Source organism: Uranotaenia lowii, chromosome 2 (assembly GCF_029784155.1).
Source record: "Uranotaenia lowii strain MFRU-FL chromosome 2, ASM2978415v1, whole genome shotgun sequence".
Taxonomy (NCBI): Eukaryota; Metazoa; Arthropoda; class Insecta; order Diptera; family Culicidae; genus Uranotaenia; species Uranotaenia lowii.
In genome coordinates this window covers 285,697,847-285,723,465 of record NC_073692.1, presented here as the reverse complement: position 1 = coordinate 285,723,465, position 25,619 = coordinate 285,697,847, and the positions used below count along the sequence as shown (strand labels likewise).

Genomic DNA, 25,619 nt, shown 5'->3' with positions numbered 1-25,619 from the left:
AGTATACTACCCTGAGGGACACCAGCTCTAATGGGTGTCCTTTCAGAGCATGAATTTTGATAGCTTACTTGTAAGGTTCGGCTAGTCAAATAATTTTGAATAATTTTGGTGAGATATACAGGAAAATCAAATCGAGCTAATTTAGCTACTAAACCTTTGTGCCAAACACTGTCAAAAGCTTTTTCAATATCAAGAAGAGCAACACCAGTTGAATATCCTTCAGATTTGCTAGCGTTAATCATATTAGTTACACTCAAAAGTTGATGTGTAGTAGAATGTCCATGACGAAAACCAAATTGTTCATCAGGGAAAATAGATTTCTGATTAATGTGAATCATCATTCTATTCAAAATAACTCTCTCAAATAGTTTACTTAAAGAAGGGAGCAAATTAATTGGTCGATAACTCGAAGGCTCTGAAGCATTTTTTCCAGGTTTTAAAATTGGAGTTACTTTGGCATTTTTCCATTTATTGGGAAAATAAGACAAGTGAAAACATTGATTGAAGATTTTAACTAAAAAATTTAAATTGCTTTCAGGCAACTTTTTGATAAGAATATAGAAAATCCCATCTTCCCCTGGGGCTTTCATATTTTTAATTTTTTTGCAAATCAATTTAAGTTCATCAATATTTGTCTCATGAGAACTTTCAAATACATTTTGTTTAGAAAGAATATCATCAAATTCAAGGGAAATTTGAACATCAATTGGACTTACAACGTTTAAATTAAAATCATGAGCAGACTCAAATTGTTGGGCTAATTTTTGAGCTTTTTCTGCATTCGTTAAAAGAAGTTTATCCCCGTCTTTCAAAGTAGGAATTGGCTTCTGGGGCTTTTTCAGAATTTTAGTTAATTTCCAAAAAGGCTTTGAGTAGGGTTTTATGTCCTCTACTGCTTTGGCAAAGTTTTCATTACGAATGAAATTTAAACGACGTTTGATCTCTTTTTGAAGGTCGCAATAAATAAATTTCAAATAAGGATCCCTAGTACGTTGATATTGGCGTCGACGAATGTTTTTCAGTCGTATCAAAAACTGAAGATCATCATCAATTAAAGGTTGATTAAATTTATGTTTAACTTTAGGTATTGAAGCGGCTTTAGCATCGACTATTGAAATTGTCAAATTTTCTACAGCCAAACAAATATCTTCTATTGAATTAAGTGGAACGTTTACATTCAAATTACGTTCAATAAAATTCATATATCGCTCCCAGTTAGCCTTTTGAAAGTTAAAAGCTGATTTTGAAGGGTTTTCAATGGGACTTTGGGATAAAGAAAATGTTACTGGAAGGTGATCTGAATCGAGGTCCGCATGAGTAACTAATTGACTACAATGCTCGCCTAAATCCGTTAGAACCAAATCAATTGTGGAGGGATTTCTAATTGAAGAAAAACAAGTATGCCCATTAGGATATTCAACAGTATAATAACCTGCAGAGCAGTCGTTAAATAAAATATTCCCATTTGAATTTGATGAAATATTATTCCAAGATCGGTGTTTTGCATTTAAGTCACCAATAATAAAAAATTTAGATTTATTTCTGGTGAGTTTTTGTAAATCTCCCTTCAAAAAATTTTTCTGTTCACCGCTGCATTGGAAAGGCAAATATGCGGCAACAATTATAATTTTCCCCATAGAAGTTTCTAATTCAATTCCAATTGTTTCTAAGACTTTTGTATTGAAAGAAGGAAGAAGTCTAAATTTGAGACGACTATTGATGACAATAGCTACACCCCCACCTTGTCGATCAAGTCGATCATTTCGTAAAATTTTAAAGAAAGCATTGCTTTTCAAGTTATTGTCTGGCTTTAAAAAAGTTTCAGTGATGGCAGCAATATGTATGTTTTGAGTTTTCAAAAATAAAAAGAATTCATCTTGGTTAGCCAGCAAAGATCTAGCGTTCCAATTCATAATATTTAAACATCTATTTGGATCCATGAGGGAATCGCAAAGTCATAATAATTTTGTTAGCATAATTAAAAGAAGTTTGGAAAGCTTCAAACATTGAATTTGCTTTCAACATAAGTCGCATCATTTCCATTAAATTTTGATGCAAAAATTTTAATTTTTCCTCAGTAATCTCACCCAAATCAACAAAATTGTTAGGATCAGAAAAGGAAGGAGAAGAAAAAGTATTTGAATTTCGGGGATTTTCCCAAGCCTTCGCATGAACGTTGAGACTTGGTTTTTTTTCCCATTTTTATTAGTTAAACCTGAAGAAGGCAACCCATTTTCAACCACCTCTGAGAACGATAAACAACGAGTCTGTGGCGCAGAATCAGCCCAGGTAACATTAAAATCACTTCGGGTATTACCCAGCCGTGATTCCAATGTAGGCCGAGGCTGACCGCGAACAGGCAGGTTGTTTGCCGGTCTGACGTGTGAAGACGAAAAAGTGGAAGGAGGAGAAGAAACTTTTTTGGAAACTTTGGGGTTTTTCCTAGAAGCAACAATTTTTGCCCTAACGGGACAATCTAGAGAATTCGAGGAATGATTACCTGCGCAATTCGCACACTTAAAAAATTCTGTTTTTGGCTTATCACCACCAAAAAGGCATTTAGATTTTTCATGATCGAATGAGCCGCAAAACATGCATCTGGCATTAATTCTACAATTTTTAGTGCCATGACAAAAAGCTTGACAACGACGACATTGCGTAATATTTTGAAGAAAATTGGTAGCAGATTTACGAAAAGGTTCGAATTTGACTCGACAATGAAACATAAGACGAGCCTTTTCAAGAATTTGCAAATTATTAACCTGATCCTTTTTAAAATGGATCAAATAAAGTTCAGGAGCAAAACCAACACTACTGGTATTATTCGTGTTGGTTCTTTTCCTCATTTGAATTACTTGAATTGGAGCAAAACCTAACAAAGAATTTAATTCAGATGTGATCTCATCCGGTGTCTGATCGCCAGTGAGACCACGAAGTACAACTTTAAATGGACGATCACTTCTAGTGTCGTACGTAAAAAATTGGTGTTTTTTATTATTCAAATAATTTAAAACCTTTTGAAAATCATTAAAAGATTCCGCCAATATACGAGCAGTTCCCCTTCGACCGATCTGAAAAGAAATCTTCACATCCTTGACGGAAGTGACGATTTCTTTTCGAAAGGCATTGAAGTCGGGAATCGTGACCGTAATTGGTGGAACCTTTTCGTTTTTAAGAGTATAAGAAGAAGAAGGTTTCTTAGTACTCTTATCAGAATTAAATATGAATATTTCCTCATCACCGATGTTATGAAGGACATCGAATGAATTGAAAATTTCAACTTTTTTGGGCGATGGACCTGAATTAGGTTCGGCAATCCGTTTTCTACCGGCCCTTGAGCCGGCCGATGACTTCCCCATGCTGGAAAGAAAAGAGAAAATAAGAATAAAAGAAAATGAAAATAATTTTAGCACTGAAAAGTGCTGATTGAAAAACAGGTAAGCAAAAAATAAATAATGTAAAAATGTTCCTGCAGGTACACAGCAACGATACGATGCTCCGGCGTACGTGTTGACGGCTCAACGGTACAGATGGAAGTCCTCTCTTAGACTTAGTTTTTTTTTTTCTTTTGACTTTGAATAACGGAAAACTGAAATATTGTATTTTGTAAAAATCGAATGAAAATATTGAGAGAGAGAAATATTGATTTTAGTCAAGAGTGTCAAATTGACACTCCAGGGACTGTAACGGGTATTTCAGGGACGAATGAGGTTTAAAGAGCCGCAGGTTGCCGACCACTGTTGTAGCTCTCTGGGTAAGTAGTGCCATGCAATATAAGTTTACCCACCGGCTGATCGGTTTTGTTGCACTTTGCTTAGCATTTCCAGTCATCTTCATTGGCCGCCGCGCCGCGCCGCCAAGATCTTTGAGACCTCAACCACGTGCAGCAGAGGCGACGCGAGACGTACCGAAAACTGTTGACGGGGGTCGGTCATGTGGTAGGTTGGATTCAATTTTCGGAACCAAACCACACCGGCAGGGGCCTCTGGAACTCTCAGTCAGTCAAGTCAGTCGCTAACGCGATTTGATAGCAAACAGACGCGAGCGCGCGCACGCTCCCACTAGACGCTAACGACGGTGTGCGTGTGCATGTGCACGTAGTGTGCGCTAAAGTCCGTAAGATTCCTCGAATTATTCCACGGGGAATTCGGTTCAAGGTTTGTGCGTGAACGTTTTGCGGGGGGCTTTAAAGCATCTTCAGCTCATATGGAAATCCTAGGGGAAAATTGCTGTGAGTGATGATGCTTTTGACGGCGCGTTTGTTTTTTTGGCACGGAAATGAGCCGGTCGGTTTGCCGCGTTCGTGCGTAGGCAGAAGTGTCGTTTGATCAGACTTTGCTTAACTCAAACATTTGGCCATCGTCAACATTCACGGCGCCCAGACGACCCAGGTTGTGTAACGGATTTAAAGTTCGGCTATTAAATTGCCCATTTAGGCGATGACTGTTGCAGAAATTCCAATTAAAAGTGAACCGTATTATGTGTCTAATGATCCAGGGTAACAATCGAATGACGGATCGCGATTGGCGGCGCAAGAATGAAAATTACAAACAGTGTACCCCAAACCCGTTTTTAATGTAATGTAGTTTCTTTGGCGACGTCATATGAGAATGTTGCGCACACAAAATAGGGGAATGCATTGCATCGGTGAGGGAAAAGGGCAACCAGCCAGGCTAATATGGCCGCAGAAAAAAAAACCGCTCATATGTGCAATAATGCAACCTGTTTCTGTGAGAATTGTGAGAAGTTTCGTGTGCTACCGGGTCCAAATCTGGTCGTTGAACTGGGAGGCATACATGTGGCTCAAGAATCTGCGCACAAACATTATACCACGATTACTGAATTTTTTGAGCCTGCGGTTGTTTGGTTGATCGAACAAATTTAAATTTGTTTGGGAAAATTCAAATATGTTTCCTAATTTTTTTTTCCAAATATTGCTAAAGTAGTGTTCTATTAATAAAAATTTATCATTTTCTCCAAATTTAAAACAACTGAAATTTTTTTACTTAATTTTTTATCGAACCAACCATTTTAAACTCAAATTTTAAACTCAAATTTTAAAAGTTATTGATGAATCAACTTGAGTTGAAATATTTAATGTTGTAGATAGGTTTTGAATCTAATGAATAGGTATAATGTAACGTTTCGAGAAATTATTATGGATATAGTGTTATAGGCTGCATTTAAGTTGCTACAAAATTAAATACAATCTATTTTGCTCAAAATCAGGAAATCATGTTACTAAGGATCGAAAACATGAAAAAATCTCGAGTACAATAGATGGTAGAGTTCCCATCTTCTACAGTTTGATTTTCGCTCTTCAACTGTTTAAATTTTCGAATAATTTATCAAATTTTTCATACAAAACATTAAACTCTCTTCATCCCTCCCCCCTTCGATTATTGAAAAAAATCGAAGGAATAAAATAAAAAAAAGAATTTGATATTGGTTCCGGCCTAAGTGAAATAATAAATTAACTCTTTCGATGGGGTTCATTAATATCAGCTCAAACCAAGACCAATAACACTGAGTAACAAAAAAAGATTTTTTTAAAAAAGTCCAGGGTATTCCAACTGAATTAGACTAATATTGACGCCCTGAGTCCGAAAATGACCATGGTTTTGTTCAATCAGGTCAAAACCCCTATTACTAGCATATTGAAACGTAGTTGACCTGATACAGCAAAATCAATGTGATATTCTAACTCAGGACACAAAAATTAGTCTAAATCAGCTGAAAAACTGAGACTATTTTTTGGCTGTCACCCAGTGTAATTATTTTTATTACTTTTTGCCTAGAGACTACAAATATGTTGATCTAACAATTCATACTGATGAAAATTTTTTGACAAGCAGTTGCCAAAAGTTACTAGAAATCTTTGGTCCAAGTATTTTTCAATATAAAAAAATAAGATTGATAGTAAGGTCTAAGAGTAACCAGCATTCTGCAAAAAAATATTCTAAGTTTGATAGGATAGATAAAACATGACCCTCGTGAAAAGGACAACAATTTATTATTTTTCGCTTGAGCATTCATAACGTCGTTTGAAAATAAATGTAAACAATGAGTTAAGATGTTTTATACGAAGTAATGAAAGCTCACGCGAGATATACTTTACATTTAAAGTGGTGTGCGAAAAATTAGTGGGTTCTATGCATCCCTAGTAAATATGATTAATTGTTATTAAATATTATGGATGTGTGCCACTAAAAAAGAAAAATTTCAGGGAATTGTTTTTGAATGGCTTGGTACACAAAATTACTGAGGCCGGAATTCAACAAAATTTTGCTCAAATTTTACCAGCTAAGAACTTAGCAATCAATTTAGCAATTTTTCATACTAAAAGCTTAGAAAAATACCAAATTGTGCCAGACTAAATGTTTAAAAGTAGTTTTAAAGTAATAAAACATTCTATTCTTAAATTTCGGCAAACAAATTTTTTCCAATAATAAGTAAAATTTTAGTATATTGAATATTTTGAATCATCCGTTGATCTTATAGAAAAAAATAAAATTTGGATTGTGATCTGTTTTTAGCAAATAAAATAATACCTTTAGTATTTATTTTAATTTTATTTTACACTGTTCACCGCGAATGCACGGTTTAGAACACCAGATAAAGCTTGAATTTTCAACCTCCTCCTAAAGTTTTTAGAAATATGGTAAATGATGGCGTTCCGTGAATACCGTAAAACGGGGTAACATTGATCGCTTTGACCAACATTAAATTTTTCCACATAATCATCAATAATTAAGTCTACAGATAAAATATCTTAAAACTTTTTTCTACCTTTCAAAATTTATAGGTTGGATTTCAAATTGGGAAAAATTGGGTTTGGTTTTGAAAATTTCAAATGTTAGTAACAATGTAATATGAAAATCTTAAAATATCTATTTTTTAAGGCTCGCAAACCAACACCCTTCCTGATGAAATCAAAACGTTTAGAAGCAGCAGGTTGATTCATGTGAGAGGTTAACATTTTTCCTTCGTAAAAGTTTATTTTTAGTGATGTTTTTGTTGTAGTTTGAGGTAAATTTTTGATAATTAGAAAATAAGGACATTTTCCCAGAGTAAGCTAGTCTAGGACAAAAGGCTTGAAACCCTATGAAATCGTAAAGTTTGAAGAAAAAAAATTAAAGGAGAACGGTGCGAGGGCCTAGGCAATTTAATGAAGGCAATATTATTTTTTTTGGAGTAAAAATTTTATAAGAAATGTTGAAAATTTAAGCCCCTTAATTTATGCAGCCTCACTGTCCATCTTTCGATTTCAATTGTTGTTCGGCCTTGACACATTAAAGACGGCTATGTTGTTTTTTTGGGCCGCAAAAAAATCTAAACCAAGAAACATCGAAATTCAGCATTGTATATCTCAGAATTCACTAGTTCAAAAGTTACAAATTAAGTATCTTTGAGCCACCGAAAGTGTTGTTTTCAATTTTGAAGAGTTTCGTGATTAATTTTATATCATTTGAGTTTGATCCGATCGGCCTTAGCAATTGATAAACTTGCATTTGTAAATATTATGAAGGTGTTTTGTATCTTTTATGATCCAGAAATCGTTAACACCGTCAAAATAGAGACTGATCAATATACCCCAAAGGATCAAATTCTAAACAAAGACGAAATCGATTTTCAAATCAAATTTAATGTAGTCTAATAAATTTCTGCAACCATGTTTTACATTCAAAGGAGTCCAGTACTGGTTTTAAAAATATGAAACATGGCACATTCTCTCTACAGAAAAAAAAATAATCGAAAAATATTGAAAAAATAGATCAATCTTACCCTGGATTACGGTACATCAAAACGTTAAGCCGCCGACCGTGGCCTAGAGGATAGTGTTCAAGTGTTCCGAGCCAGAAGTCATGAGATCGAATCCCGGTCACGGCATCTATAGAATATTTCTGTGGGTTGGTGGTTTAAGCATTTGTAAGATGCTAGCCATCTTATCTTTGGAAGAGAATCTTAGAGTTAAGTTAATTAGATCTCTTCAAAGAATCATGAAGTTTTACTGAGTGCTATATGTATGTATGTATGTGTCCGTTTTTTTTCCTTGAATATTGATGATTTGAATCCTGAATAATTCCGTCAAACGGGGCATCATACAGCAGCGGGGTTAGATTCAAAATTTGAAAAATCCATCAATAAACGTACAATTTTTAACATTTTTCGATACCGTAAAAAACTTTACCCAATATGATGGATTGGCTTAATGATAGTACCTACAAACTTTTTACTCTATAAATCATTTTTATCCAACTCTCTTAGTCTTAAAATATTTTTCGAACAATCACCAATTTTTTTTAAATATTTAAATATTTTTATAATTCAGTTACTTGGGGTAAGATGCAGATGCAACAAAATGCAAATAATAGAGACACCATGTAAATCTCGTTTTCATACATCCAAACATTTATTTTTGTGATTTCAGCTAGTAGAATTTTTTGTAGTATTTTTTTCCTCTGAATGTATGCAATATATTTTTGTTCACAAAATGTAAAAATTAGTTTCAACAGAACTAGAAATAACTGTAGTTGATGTTTTTATGCGTAATGGCTTTCATGGCATCAAACATTTATCTAAAATTGTCCATTTACATACGTTTACATTAGATTTTTTATTAAAATAGAAGTTTGTTGAAAGAAACAAATATTTTTTCTGACTATGTCAGCTTGATGTCCACTAACCTTAAAACTTTTGATGCATATAGGGTATGATTATCTGTGGACGTGAGTTTTTTTAGAAGCCGATGAAGTTGAAAAGTGTTGCAGTTGACCCCCCCATTTATGGTACCTTATGTTTGCCGTTGCTAACTTGAAAATTGGAATATTTTCCTGCTTTTTGGGGATTTGAACTCCTGTGCGTTTTCTGTACCGAGATAAAGGCATATGGGTATTTTTTCAACCAATTGAGTAAATTTTACCACAAAATGGGAAAGTGCTTACTAATAAGTAAACAAAAATTTTGCTAACGCGAAGAATCGACCTTTTCTTTGCTAAGTTGAGGCTCAGAAATTTTATGTGTGCATTTCTAAATGGTTTTGAGGAAAAACAAATCTTAACAGTTTTTTTTTAAATATAAAAACGAACACACACATATAGGAATCTCAGTAAAACTTCATGTTTCTTTGAAGAGATCTAAATTCTACTTAAGACTAAAGCGTACATCTTCCCAGGATATAATGGCTAGCATTTTACTAATGCTAACACCACCAGCCCACAGAAAGAGTACTATGTATGCCGTGAACGAGACTCGATCTCATGACCTCTGGCTTGGAAGACTTGAATGCTATCCTCTAGGCCACGGTTGGCGGCCAAAGTTTTTGAAACCATAGCAGTGCAGAATAAAAACTTAACAAAAAACTGAAATTGATTTTTTTTTAATTTTCTTACTATCATCTTTAAAAAGAGTGGAAGAATTGTTGAAACAATATTGAAATAAAATTTTGAAAAATCTACAAAAACATACAACGTTTTCTGGAAAAAAAACTGGTATTATTTTTACTTTTATCAACTTTTTGGTTAGTACATCTGTTGTTATAAAATGATTGTAATAATAATTTCATTGGAGAGATTTCGTACAAAACGCCACGTCCATGCTCAATTGATATGTTTCCAGCTATCCAAAACCAATTGTTGTTTAAAATTCGATAGATACTTGCACCGACAAAATTAAAAATTAGAATTAAAAAAATTTCCCCACATCCTTATATTTTTTTTATAATGGATTAAATTAATAAGAGCTAAAAGCTCTTAGTCATATACCTGGCGTTAAAATTTTTACGCACACTACTTTAAGTTGATATATCTCAGTTCTTTGTAATTCAGTTTCAACTAAAATTATACAAAAATGCTGCTAGGAGTCAGTCAAAATTCAGGAAAATATAGTTGTTAGTTGGGAAAAAATAAAACCGAAAATGTGTTTAAAGTCAAGTAACTCGGCCCATGTGGTATTGCAATTTTTTAAATGTCAAAATATAATAATACATTTGTAAAGTATTGGACCATGCCATTTTCACAATTCCGTTAAATTGATGATCAACAGTTCGTTAGCATAAAGTAAAAGCTTAGTTTGAAGGACAAGTTTTAAACGAATCTCATCAAAGACAGTGATGATTTGGTCAACATGTTTTGTTTTGTATAAAATCTCGTATTTATTTCAATTGTCATTTTTATTGTTCACTAGCTGACCCGGTGTGCGTTGCAACACCTTCCAAAAATAAATGAAATTTGAAGAAACTATTTAAATATTGTTTATCATAAAAGTTCGGGTTAAGCCAAAAAACTTGTATGGAAGCGCCCTTCCTACTCCCCATTCGCAACTCTTTTTTTCGTGCTCAAAAACTCTCATGTTAAATTTGGTTATATTGTTATATTAATAAGTTTCAAGAAATACATCACCATTTATATGGAATCCCCTCCCCCCCCTCTCCACACTGGTAGACAGAAGGGTCTGTAAAATTCCATAGAAATATATCATTTCAAATTTGCTTTTTTTTGCTAAACAACTTCCATACTATGAAAATTGTATTGGACCCCCTCCCCATTTCTTATGTACACACTGGAAAAGATTGTGTTTAAAATGATCATTGAACCATTTATCGTGCCCAAATGATTTTCCATGTCATATTAGGTTCCAATTGTTAAATAAGTTTTAATTTTATGCAAAACAATTTGATGTCAGTTCACCTCTTCCCTAACTTGAAGAAGAAAGGAGTCTCGAATAAGCATATAACCATTCATCGTATCCAAATGCTCTCCAATGTCAAATTTGTTTCTATTTGATCGATTTGTTCTCGAGTTATGCAAAAAATTGTTACGGAGTCCCCTTCTGGAAGGAGTTAGTAGTACCAAATATTCATAGAAACATTCCTCGTAACTTCAAAAATACCAAACGAAATTTGTTTCCGTTTGCTGGATAAGTTCTCGAGTGATGCAAAGAATTGTATAAGTGCACCCTCCTACCTCAAAATTTCCCCATTAAAAAAACAGAGGGTTCTCAAAATATCATAAAAACATTTCCCGTATTCAACCATCTTTCCAGGCCAAATTAAGATCCATATGATTTAAAAGTTTTCAAATTATACGGGAAAATTTAAAGGAGCCCCCTCCCTCCTTTCAATCTCTCCATGAAAAGGAGAGCAGGGTATCAAATATTAATAGAAACCTTACTCGTACCCAGATACTCCTCCAAGCTAAATTTGGTTCCATATGCTCGAATAGTTCTCAAGTTATGCTATAAAAATGTATGGAAGCCCCCCTCACTCCCTGTGTATATCCTCACTAAAAAGGAAGGGGTCCAAAGTGACCATAGAAATATTTCTTGTGTTCCAATACCCTCCCATGTCGAATTTGGCTCCAATATATTGATTAGTTTTCGAGTTATCCCTTCCCCCTTTTCTATCTCCCCACTGAAGGAAGGAGGAGTACCTTATATTCGTTGAAACATTCCTCGTACCCAAATACCACTCCATGTCAACTTTGATATCATTTGTTTGATTGGTTCTCGAGCTATGAAAACAATTGTCTTTTGTTTGGGAAGCCCCTCCCCCCTTCATGAGAGAGGTCTCAAACCTTGATAGGAACCTTCCCCTGCCTCCAATACCCCCATCTACCAAGTTTCTTGCAAATCGGTTCAGTAGTTTCCGAGTCTATAGGGAACAGACAGACAGACAGATAGACAGAAATACATCTTTAAATATATACATAGATTTATAACAACACAAACAATGAAAAAACGGAAACGTTTCTGTAGTTTTTAAGTTTAATTTTACGAAATGTCTTGTGTTCGTTTTCCTTTTGCAGTTAATTCTTCTGTAAACTGTCGTCCAAAAGTTGTTCAAACAAAAAGGAATTACTAACACGTTTTAAACATTCAATTATCTCTGTTTCAGGGTATTCATCTATTTTTAACCAGTTTAATGCTGTTGCAGGGTAATTTTCTTGTATGGAAATCTACTTTTAAACTAAGCTTTTGAGCATTTTACAGCAAAAAAATATTGGGGTTAAGAAGGTTAACCATTAAAAAGTATACATTTGATTGAATATCAGTAATTTTAAATTGAACTGTTTTCCTTTTCCACATAAGTATTGTTGTCTGATAACATTTCAAAACACATTAATTCAATATATTCATGCTTATATTTTTGATTTGGCTAATAATTGATCCTAGATTTTTTCCGTGTGATTCGCTTTGCAAGTCGCGTGCACTATGGCCGGCCTTCCGTTCTTGCGAAACTCATCTGACAACTGAACATTTCACTTTGCTTTTTGCATCACACCTACTATGTTCGTACCCTTACATCTTGAGTGTGAATTAGGGTGGCCCAAAATTGTACTATGTCTGGAATTTTGGGGGCTCAAGCTTCAAATGAAAGCTTAATGTGTAAGAAACAATATTTTATATGGCGGCGACTCAGAAAAATGATGTTTAGTAGCCGCACTGGTTCGATTTTTGGAAAAAGGCAATTTTTTCGACATTCTGTCCTAATAACATTTTCAGATCTTGAAAAAGTATCAAACATGTGTCTCTAGTATTTTTTTAAATTTTTTATATAATGTATATTTTAAACTATAAATTTATTGAGACTGTTTTGGACTGTATGAGTTTTGTTTGTATGATTTTTTAAATTACGCAATACTATGAATTTTTGTAATAAAAATAAATAAAAATAAACAAAAAACTGTACTTTAGATTAAGATTTGTAATCAACATTGAATTCAAAAAATGCGCGACGTTATGACGTGCAACTTTCCAGAAGAAAGTGTATAGCTATGACTTGTAGTTTCAAATTAATTCAAGTTTTACTGTGGAAAAAAGTCAAACTTTCAATTTTTTTTTCTTAAAATTGTTTTATATTATGCTGTGGATGAGTTTCGAGCAATCCAAACTTCTGATATCAAACTTTTTTATCCTTTTATCGATCCTTGAATCAGCCTAAACAAGCATGACTAGTTTCTAGATTTTAATTTTAAATTTATTTAGTGGTTGTAGCCATAACACATTCCTAAAACTGTTACCCAAGTATGGGTAACACGAACTTCAATCAATAAAAAATCTAGGAACTTGGAATGGTTATTTCTGGTGATTTAAGGATCGATAAAAGGATGAAAAAATCTGATATCAGGAGTTTATTTGGTTCTTAGATTGCTCGAAACTCATCCACAGCATAATATAAAGCAATTCTTAGCAAAAAAAAATTGAAAATTGTGAATTTTTTCCACAGTGAAACTTGAATTACTTTGAAATGACAAGTCATAGCTATACACTTTCTTCTGCAAAGTTGCACATCATAACGTCGCGCATCTTTTGAATTCAATGTTGATTACAAATTTGAATCTAAAGTACACTTTTTTGTTAATTTTAATTATTTTTTTTTACCAAAATTCATAGTATTGAGTAATTTAAAAAGTCATAAACAAATTGAGAGTCCAAAACAGTTCCAATAAATTTATAGTTTAAAATATACATTATATAGAAAATTTAAAAAATATTAGAGACACATGTTTGAAACTTTTTCAAGATCTGAAAATGTTATTAGGACAGAATGTCGAAAAAATTGCCTTTTTCCAAAAATCGCACCAGTGCGACCTCCAAACATCATTTTTCTGAGTCGCCGCAATATAAAACATTGTTTCTTACACATTAAGCTATCATTTGAAGCTTGAGCCCCCAAAATTCCAGATATAGTACAATTTTAGACCACCCTAGTGTGAATACTATTTACGAATGTACAATAATTTACATCTTGATGTTCATTTTGCGTTTGTAATAGTACAGCAATATGGAATAAACACCAGGTTAAATTTATGTCATTGCGTCTCTTGCAATTTACGTTCTTAAAATTTTATCTTTTTTGAAACATCTACTTGTTGAATTATATTTCTTTAAAATCATTAATTAAAAAAGCATTTATTCAACTGTTTACATAAAGTGATGAAAACAAAACAAGGTTTAACTAAAAGGTAAACTTTGATATTCTATAAGTAATGCAACAACACAAACATCAACTACGAGCAAAGTAAGAAAGCTTCATGAAATGAAAAACTTAAAAAAATAACTTAATAACTTAATTTCTTTTCATTCCTAAAATTTTTGGATTTCAATGAAAATCCAAAGTATGTTAAAATTCGATATCTATCATTATCACCAGTAAAGGTCGCGATACACCTCAGGTGAAAATGAAAAATCTTATTTTATCAAAAACTCAAAAAAAGTGACGCAAACTGGCTTTGTAACATGGTGGAATCGTTGGGGAATAGTTAAAAGCTGAATTTTGAACCGGTCTCAAAGTTTAAAAATTATTAAAAATGTTTTGATTTCGATTCCCCCATGAGGAAATTTCCGCGGTGAAAATCAGGAGAATCGAAAATAAATAAAAATTTTAAAGAGGTTTTGAACACCGAGACCAGTGCAAAATTCATCTTTTAACTATTCCCAACGATTCCACCATGTTACAAAGTCAATATGTGTCACTTTGTTGAGCTTTTGATAAAATAAGATTTTTCTTTTTCATTTTCACCTGAGGTGTACCGCGACGTTAAGTAAGTACCTACTTGATTTTACAAGTGTTTTTGACTTGGTTAATACGAAGGCTATACAAGGTAAACAGTGTTGATAACTGTTTTTAGTACCTACTATTCAGTTTTATATTAGGATGCTTAATCGCTTGGCGCACTTTACCCTTCCAAATAAACGCAATTCAATCAATCAATTAGTTTTGAATCGAATTATTTATTCTACTTCACTGGTAGAAATTTTTCAATACGAGGGTATTTGGTTCCGCACTGATGAAGGATATACATAAGATCCTACACCATAGTTTCAATTTCCTATTCAACGAAAACAGATATGAAAGAGACACCAAATATCACGGACAAAGAGATCAGTATCTCTATGTACCTGTGTAGAAAATGACGCAATTTGACGTTCTCAGGATTAATTCTACTCAGTGCAAATATCAACATGAAGTTCCTTTGGCATTTCACTTCTTAAAATCGCGAAACAGCGGCCCACCAGGTTTGTAACCACATTGATACTGGTGGGTTTCTCATTGTGGGTCCACCAACAACAACGAGTTTCAATGATTAATTAGACCTGTTCTGGGACCGTTAACACCTGTTTTGTTGGGCCGCCGATTGCCGATCTCGAGGCTGCCCATACTTATCTACAAGTCCAGCATCTAATGCAATCTTAGTCGGTAAAATTCACCAGCCGTGTGACACTTTCTTGAGAGGGAAACGATCGATTTCGTGCGATCATCTAATCTATCTCTGAAGAAATTGCCTCAGATACATACATTCACTTGAACCTCAATTAGACATTTTAATATATTATACCTCATGATTGCACCAGTCTGAATTCATTCACAAAAAGTTTCTGCTGGGTTTCTGAGTAGAAAGAATAAGAAGTTGTGCCAGTAATTACTGGCCAACGAGCGGATGTAGTTTGTATGATTCACTAAATGATTGATTTTTTTTGTCAACTTTTTAAACCTTCCGTCGATTTTGGAGACCAGTTTTGAACGTCACGACCATATAGGCTAATAACGATCTTGGTCAATACATGTAATGTCTCATGGGAATTTCTTTGCTCTGAGTAATCGATAGGTCTTGTGGATTCAGTTTAATGTTTTTGTAGAAGGTTATTGGCATGCTGCTCTATTGATTTGTGTGTTGAAGTTGGTTATATAGTGGAACATTATTCTTCCTCTGTTCGATAATTTTGTCAATATACTTGAATAATGTAAATTAGTTTCTATCAATACATAAGAGCCATGAATTTTTTAATGTTCTTTTTTGCGTTTGTCATGCACCATATGCAATATGCATGGTATATTTATGACGCATCACATGGACGAAAATATAGTATGTAATGAAAATGCTTCTCATAAATTTCTTTTTGCTCATTTCCAACATTATCATTTTCTTCAAATCTAATAAGAACCTTTTCCTGGCAAATTCTTAACTATTTTATCTTTAAACCTGACAATATCCAGATGCATGATTTTTGAATTTAGGCTCTCAGTGCGGGCAATATCCGAGCAGATTTGGCTAAGCCAGAAAGTATTCAATAAAAATCAGTTTGAACAGTGCTGTTTATAAAATGAACATTTCGAATCCGATTATTGGCTCTGTAAGCAGTAAACTGCTTCGTATCTTGTTGTTTTATGGATAGTCATATTTTTGTTTTGAATACTGTGGAAGTGTGGCCCAAAATTGCATTATATCTGGGATTCTGGGATTCTTATGCAAATGATAGCTAGGTTAAGTTTAGTTAAGAAAACTGAAATTTTGTGACTTTTTCAAACAGTAAAACTCAAATAATTATTTCAATTGATTTTCACAATCTTGCTCTTCTATTGAGTTGGTTGTTCATTGAAAAGTTTCATCACAGGGTAGCTTTATTGTTAATTGAGTTTTCTTTAAATGTCCAAACAAACCCTCACATCAGCTCCAAATAATTTTCAATTTGGAACTCACGTCAAAACAATTTAAAAATAATAAAAGAAGTGCAGCAGGAGATTGCAGGTTCAAGTCCTGTTGGTGAGCCGTTTTATATTTTTCGAAAAATTCATGATATTTACGGCTTATGTTCTTTCCTTCTTTGATAGCTCATGTCTCTTATTCTTTCCATCACCTACGGAAATGTGATTATTTTCAGGTACAAAGATGTACCAAGCGATTTCATAACATCACTATTGATTGAAATTCTTCTATAGCTATGCTTTAAAATATGTAAAAGGGACTGAGATTTTTTTATTACTACATATGAAAAAGAAAGGATTATCTGACCATCACGAATATTTCGAGTCACACTTTGAAAGTCTAAGTTGGGCAATTTCAAAATATTTTTCAAAAAGGCTGACTTTTCAGATTGAAGATTAAAACTTATCAGTGATGAAAATATTGAAATATGAAATTGAAGATAATTTTTTGATTTAGTTTTTTTTTAATCCTTTTTCCAATTCAACATAAGAGATAACGACTCTTACATTCAGCTAAGCTTAGTTTAGCTTGATTAACTACTCACATCCACCTTGAACCGTAAAACTCGAAATGCATGGTTGTAGAAAATTTCTGAATTGCTTGTTCCACCAAAAACATATTATGATAAACATCACTTCGAGTTCCACGATCGCTGGCGTGGCTCAGTAGAACAAGTTCCACATCGCCAATGGTTGCTACTCTGTGATTGACCGAGGCCATCAATTTTTTTCAGAGGTCAAATGAATGGTGCTTGGGATTAGCAGCTCATTCACACTGCACAAAACTGATGCTCTCTCTTTCAACGTCAATAACGGCGCCGGCCACGTCCTAGTAGTCAATGGATAGATTGGAAGAAAGAGGAAAGGATGAAAGATCTATTTTGTGCTTTAGGACCAATGTCTGCATTCTAGCAAAACTATTTTAGTTGGGAGAGTTTAAGGAATTGATTGGGAGACACTTTTGACTAGTGTTACGATGAACCATAAAAATTATTTTCCGAACTCCTATTAGTAACTCCTATCAAACTTAAATATGCTTTCATAGTTTTTTCCAACTCAAGCAAAAAACGTTTGAGCTTTAATACAAAAAAACTTGATGTGACTTGAATCGAAGTATGATTCAAAACCCCACAAAGTTTGTAGAAGGATCTTCTCAATAGCTTTAATGATATAAAAAACGACAATGATGCTAAATAAAATGCACAAACGAAAAAACGAAAATCACAGTTTTCGAATATATTAACCGTGCTACCAATATTTCAATTAACATGAAGTTCTCATCCTGCACAATTTCTGATTCCTACATTATTCAATTCATTTCGAACATCCAACTTTTAGTGTTTGTCTGAAATTCTCTAAAATGCATAAGAAATTGGCCGTACCATCAATTCTGGCGCATGATTCCCAAAAAGCAATAACAAACGCCTTTTCCGTTACTTCCGGGAGATGCTTGACCACGCAAACATTATCCCACTACATTCTTACAGTTTTTTACGAGCGACAAAATTTCATCTCACAACTACCTACCGCCTACCATTCGACAATCTCCTATGACTAGTATTATAGTTGAATGATCAAGCTTCTATGATAGATTCAAAAAAAATGTAGACCATTTTAAATTTGAAATCGAAAACCAACCAACTATGTTCATCATCGAAAAATGTGCCTCTATTTGTTAAAAATGTAGCTATAGCTTCAATTCAATTTCGCCCACAACTCTTTTATGTTGAGTGAAGGATAAGTATTTCAAGTTCTTAGAGATAAAGAGGTACGAACGCATGAAAGCTTTTTTGAGGAAACACGCATGAAAGTTTTCGTGATGAGTGATTCTCCATAAACATGTTTCTCAAAAGATCCAGTCATCTTTCGATTAAAGTAGTAGTACATTAAAGCCTTAAAAATCTATAATTCGCACCGGAGAGCCAGATACAGATAAATAAATCACAACCTTTGCCATTAATAACATGAAATCAGTTACCCATGCGTTTGTCTTCATTTGGTTTCTTTAACCACTATTATACAATGAGAAGTTGATATTGATTTAAAAAAAAAAATTCCAAACACTTACCTTTCGACGATCTAAAAAATAAATCAAACTTAAATTAATCAAACAGACTATGGGGCCGTTCACTAATTACGTAAGCACGATTTTGGAAATTTTCAACCCTCCCCCCCCTGGTAAGACAAAGTAAGATTTTTCAAAACCACCCCTCCCCCCCCCCCCCCCCCTAGTAAGATCTTACGTTTTTTATTCTTTGAGAAATTAACACTTTTTTAGGTTTTATTTTTGACACTTTACCAGCATTAAGGCATTCGTGTCAGAGAAATTGACAGGTGTTTTTAAAAATAGCTTGAAAATATTAAAAATGTGACATACATACTTCTAAGCAAAGCACTTTTTAAGTAAAATTAAAAAAACTGTTTTTGAAAAGTACAATCTATACAAAACAACAGAAGAAATGTCATAAACGATTATAGAAAACATTTTTCAAGACATGTTTGGGGTAACAATAATTTTCAATAAATTTCCACAAACGATTAAACGATAGAAAATCAAAATTCCGATTTCAAAAAGAGAGATCAGGTTAGCACATTGTACCATTAAAAATTGTTATGTTTTTAAAATATTTAAAATATCATTCTATACTACTAGAATTGGGGCAAAAATGTTTAACGACAATCACGTTGTCAGTCAACTAACCTAAAAGCTCAGACTCATTCAGCGGTAAGCGATAAAGTTTTAGGATTTTTTTTGGAAATTTTTTGTAAAATTTAGAGTTGGTAGTAGGGGAGAGTGGGGATACTTGATCCCCTTTTCTTATTTTCACCATATCTTTTTGGAAAAATTTAGTAACTCGCCGTCTTTGACATTTTCTGACAGCTTGTAACTTCAAGTTTCTATGCTTCAAAAATTAGGACTATTCTTTAACCCGTTGATGAACTAGAAGCATTTTCGTGGGAGTAAAAAAATTGCGATTTTTCTGAAGTTAGGGGAGACTTGATCCCCTATTGAAGGAGACTTGATCTTTTATTCAGGAAGCCCTAATCCTTGTATAAAAATCAAACAAAACCCCAAGACAGAATGTTAATTGACTATTTTGGTCATGTTTGTTCTCATTTCACAATTTATAGCAGACATAAGAAGAAAATTCTATAACTTTGTCTCAACGCTTATAACATTGCATACTTCAAGGCGCTATTTTTTATAATTAAGAGATAATTAATTATTTTTGCTCTTTTCTTCAGACAATTGTTTGATAAATATTAGTTTTTGGATAAATATTAGTAATTTCGTAATCAGCAATCATAACGATCAATTCAGAAGAAGAATATGCCGTTTGGAAGGGGGATCAATTGTACCCATAATCAACATTTTAGAAAACTTTTTCTTAAAAAAGTTGAGAGTTTTCCATTACTTTTAAAATATGGCATTATGAAGTTCATTTTACGCTCGAACGATTGATACATTGGATCAAATATTTTTTTCATAATTTTCCCATGTAAGGAACATTTTAAAGTGATGAAAAAAGATCTTCAAGTTACATTTTGTGAAATTTTTCAAACAAAGTTCAATTACTCAAACAATTATTTTGTTAAAAAATGTTAAACTACAAGCATTGTTATTTTGCTCATTTTGGCACATTTTTCTAGAACATTTGATCTTTGTAAGACATTCCAGTTTCGAGATATAGCTAAGGAATCAAGTATCCCCAGGGATCAAGTATCCTCATTCTCCCCTAACTATCACTGAAAAAACTGTCTAGAAATTCATTATTTAAAGCGCCTTATATTGATTATTAAAGATTTTTTCTGAATGAAGTCATATTCGAAATATGATGGATTCAAATCGTGGTGTCACAACGCGCCATTTTCCTTGTTGTTTCTATAAATTCCTCAATTGAAAAGATTGTTATGGTGAAAATCGAAAAGCGACGATCTTTTGTAATAATGTGATTAAGTGTTTTTGGTTTGAATTGATTCTCTTTAAATTTTGTAGAACCTGCAATTTTTTTTTATTAATTCAAAGACTTTAAAAGATAAATTACTTAACATCAAAATTAACCAACAAATAGGTAGTGAGTAAAATAAAACCTTAGTAATATGGTTTCGTATGGCTGTGGCTGTGATGAATTTTTATGTAATATTTCTTACGTTAGATTTTTGGAAACCCCCCCTACCCCCCTAGTAAGAGATCGTAATCAAATGTGAAACCCCCCCCCACCCCCCATATGTGCTTACGTAATTAGTGAACAGCCCCTATAGAGCAGCACATTTTCTACACTTGAAAAATAACTAATAATAATGTTTGAAAGTTTATATCTTTTTTGTTACTCAAGGTTTTTGAAAAATATCATTAAATAGTAAATTAACACACTGCATGGTTTATCAATGAAACAAAACAGAAACAGCTGTTGCACAGTGTTTAAAATCAAATGATTTTAAAATATAATTTTATAAAAAAAAATCACCAGCTTCATCCACTATAAAGTATATTTTCATTTTTGATTTTGATTTCAGTAGAACAAATAGTTATAAAAAAAAGCAATTCTATAAAAAAAACGCACTTTCAACTGAAATAATTCACTGATTTGCTCACTGAAATCTAACAATATAACAAAGATTAAACCAAACAATATATAAAGGAAAAAATAAGTGCTTCAGAAAATGTGCTGCTAAATTAACAACCAAAACCAATTTGTTTGATGTGGCTCCTGTTAGCTCCGGGTCTAAAGATAATTTCCTTTTTCACCGATGAGACCTATTCCGGCTTCTCAATATGTTTAACGACCTTTTCCTTAACTTGAAGATGCAATTTTCAGTTAAGTTTCTCGTTTTGAGAGCTCTTGAAGTTTTTCGGAGAAAAAAAAACACCCCCTTCAACAACGGCCATAACCTGCCAAATTTCAGATAACTACTCTTACATTCCCATAAAAACTTAATAACTCACTTTAATTGGATGAACACTATATAGTTGATATTTTAAATGGTTTTATTTAAAAAAAAATCTTATAATTACTTTAGAGAAGAATATTTTGAACTGAAATCGATCTTTTGTGTTTAGTACAATTCTAAAAAATAATGTGTTTAAGCATCGTCTCATCATTTTCAAAGGAGGTTTTTTTATGTTACAAAATGTCAAAGTTTTCTCGTAAAATTGAAAAGTTTCCACTTTTTGTGAAGTGAATTCACTCATTTGCGACAGTTTTGTTCGCTTTTTAAAGCAACCCCATTGGATATAAACAAATATTCTATAAATTCTATTTTATTTATTCATTTTGTAAAAAATTTCAACATTTGAACTTTTGCAACAAGTTTGATTTCAAAAATTACATAAAACATGTTAAAATTGTTTTCTCTTTCTTCCGTTGATTTTGTGTGATTTGGAGTATCAAAACTATTAACAAGCTTGAGATTTTTTGATACGCGAACGCATAGAAATTCAGGATTTGGATTTTTTCAAATTGTTTCCTGTTTTCTTGAATTTTATTTTCTTTTCAGAATCAATTCATTTTTTTATTAATCTGGTTATAATTGTGGAATAGAACTTCAAAATTCATTCTTGACTAATCTGATAGTTTTTTGTTTTATGTATAAAATTTACACTTTTTTTTTGATGAGTCGGGGATTTCAGTTCCTTCCATACATCTGAGTGAAGATTTTAAATTGACTTAATTTTAGAAGATCTACCGCAGAGCGTTTTATCTCAATTAACCTTTTTTTAAATCTTGAAATTATATGTTTTTATGAAAACTGGAAATCAAAACTCAATTAGTTAAATTCGGATCAAGAAACAGCAAGTTAAAAATGTTTCTCCTTATATTAAGAGAACAGACGTACAAGCAAGCCAACGAAACTTGTGTAAAGAATCCTACAACCAATTTGAACCCATTTTGTTTTGTTGCTGGGGCATCAGTTGTCTCCAAATACACCAACGAGAAATGGCAAACCGAAAACTGAGAAAAAATAATAAACTTTCAGTCAGTTTTAAACAGGAGCGTATGAGGCATGTAATAAAAAATCGCATGTAAGTTGCGTAGCACATTCGTCATGCTACACAATAAAGAAATATTATAAAACGCATTCGCTATTTCCTTCAAACTTGTTAAAAGAACTCAATTTTGAAAGTTGGGATTCAAAAGTTATACCGCTTTGAGATGTCGAGAATCAGTTGGGTGAGACTTATCGTCAAAATTGTAACCGTTCAATAAGTTCAAAAACTAATCCGAAAATTGTTCACGGTGTGTTTATAGAAGATGTTAAAAAGAAAAAATACAGTAACTCTATTTTTTTCAGAAATGGAAAATTTAGCCTTTTCTGAATCATTTTCAGGCGAAATTAAAATATTTGATCGGTGAGTCCCAATACGTTTTGTTTTTTTTCTTTTGAAGATTTGTAGTCCATATTTTAAAATTATTCCAGTGCAATGGAATAGTATGTTTTTTTATTTTTATTCAAGTTTTTTTCATTCTGAAACACTGAAAAATGTCAACGTCTGGAAAGATAAGTGATTTGGATTTTCTGTTAAATTTATTTTACATCAACATTTTATTTAAAATTTTGATATTTGGAATATCCTTGTTATAATTGGTGTTATTCAAATGTAACATGAATTTATATTATTCATATGTGTATATCTTGGAAAAATAATTCTGGTTAAAACATATTTATGATGCACGGATAAGAACAGTCCAACACCATTTTATTGGGTCCCAACAAAATATTCAAAATCTTTTCTTTTTTTTCCAAATTGTTCTTTGGAATATTTCCACAATATTTGCAGGCTCTAATGCATATGGATACGCACTTTTAAAAGTAATAATAAAATTTTTGATAATACCACTCGTTTATGAAATTTTTGAATTTGGTTTACCTCAGATTAAATTAAAACATTTCCAAGCAGACCAGTTTACAATAAAATTAAAAAAATTTAATTTAGTTGAAAGTTAAAATACTTGCACTGAAATCCGTTTATCTTCGGCTACATTAAATTTATTTTAAATTTTTTTTTCTCATATTGAAGGTGAATAAGTTTTCTATCAATCATTTGAACTGCATTTTGTTATTCATGATCAACAAAACGATGAAAAATGATTTTTTTTTTTTCATAGAGAAATTTCAATTTCTTCGACGGTTTTAAAACAGATTTATGCGTTTTATTTTTTTTTTGTTTTTGTGGATTTCTATGGTTTATTCAAACCAATTGTTTTTATAGTTTTCACATACTTGGTATAAAATTGTAGAAGTTATGATTGTTTTACTGTAACATTAATGTTTCATTAAGGTTCCATTTAATGATAAAGAAGAATTTCAGTGTACAGTAGAATAACTAATACAAGTAAGGAATGAACAATATATGATGAATATTACGCGCTGCAGGCCAGCTAGCTGTCGATCATTCACAATTCACTTTTAATTTTTGTAAATTTAAGATTGACGAAAAAATTTAAATGCATTTTTTTTAATTCAAATTTATCAGAGTTTTAGACTAGGTTCATCCATTAAATAAAATTATTTCCCAAGAAAACTATAAAATTTTTAATTTTGAACAAAAAATTCAAGATATAATTTAAATAATATAGTGGGTTGGAAACCGTAGAAGCTAAGATTATTGAACCTTAACAGTAATGCTCTTTGAATAAAATGGAAGAATCACAGAGTACAGCAGCGTTACAAAAATTGGGCTAGAAAATGATGAAAATAAAAAGGTCAAAGGAAACTCCAGGCTTAAAATGATCATTGCATCAAAATACAGTAAAAAGCTAAATTTAAGCTAGATTGTTTTGCTGTAGCGATTTGCAGTGAGTCTGTAGTGCAAATGGAGTTTTGAGACATTTAAATCCGGAGAAGTTAAAAAAACTATTTTCTCATCAAAAATTGTTTTTAACGAATCGTTTAGTTTTGAATATTGATTTTCCTTATTTTTAAAAGCTTAAATTAAGACAAACGCTTCTACTTCAGATCGCATCACGATAAGCGTTATAATAGCGCTTCCTAATGTTAACTGGTTTTCTTAATCATTGAGCTTTTTTTTTAATAAAATTTCTTCCAGTTGTCACAATCAGTAAATCTAAAGACAACGAATTAAAAATGAATTCATATATCAATTCATATTATTCTAGATAATTCTAATAATTTCAGATTATTTGACCCTCTCAGACTGTTGACAGGTTTTGCCAGCCAATATTTAAATTTTAAGATTAGATGATACTTTTTAAGCAATTTTTTACGTTTACGACAGCTCTGTAAATAATTTTAAAACAATTTGAAAGTTTTTCAATGTTTTTAATGACATTGTTGAGTTATCAGCTCAATTTAACAGTATTGAAAGTTAAAATTAAGATAATAAGCACCTCTGAAATTATAAAACACTAGAAATATATTATTTTTTTGAAAAATTCGAATAGAAAGTTTTCAAAACAAAAATTTTTGTATGGGAGGTCACCGACAAAATATTTTATATTTTGGTGAAAATGAACCGGAAAAAACTCTATTTTCTGCCCATGCAAAAGTTGGCGTTACAATATTTTTTTTTCTTTAAGTCCTCCTACGAAACACACCGTGTGTTAATTATTTTGACTGCCTCAGTAGTGTCAATAAAAAAAGTAAAATTTCGTCCCGAAAAAAGTTAATCTAATTACATTTATCAAACAATAAATTGAAGCCGACTTTTAAAATTTAAGTGAAGCATTGGTTTAATAATTTATGAGTTCATATACAAACAATTTCGCCTTTTCGAAAACTGGACACTTTGAAAAATGATTTGCAACTCTTGAACGGCTCTATAGATGGCAATGATTCAAGTCAATTTTTATTGTATTTTTCTGGTGATTTGATTTTTTACACACTTTATTGAAGATTTTTTGTTCGAGCTTGTACGTCTATTCTCTGTGGTATACAGACGATTTAGAAAAAAAAAATGGGAAAATTTGAAAAAAAAAAACACATTTCTGGACTCCTCGTAGGTTTAACCCGACACTGGCTTAAAGTTTTTAAGGTTAAATTATGTTATTTGAATAAGAAATTCAAAACGTATTCAAACTTCAAAACTCTATCGCAGCTGTTAATTTGTGAAGTTTAGATTTTTTTTCCAATTTGGAAGTCATCTGTATAGTCTTTATTCAAACTTCACTTC

The 25,619-nt window shown here is 32.3% G+C and overlaps 1 protein-coding gene across 1 annotated transcript in view; it reads left to right on the top strand.

Annotated features, from left to right (window-relative positions):
- The first annotated feature begins 4,399 nt into the window (after positions 1 to 4,399).
- Positions 4,400 to 25,619, top strand: part of LOC129745882 (phospholipase B1, membrane-associated-like) — a 45,826-nt gene continuing 24,606 nt past the window's right edge. The window contains 1 exon segment of the mRNA XM_055739254.1: positions 4,400 to 4,498. The gene's annotated coding sequence lies outside the window, so the exon portion shown is untranslated.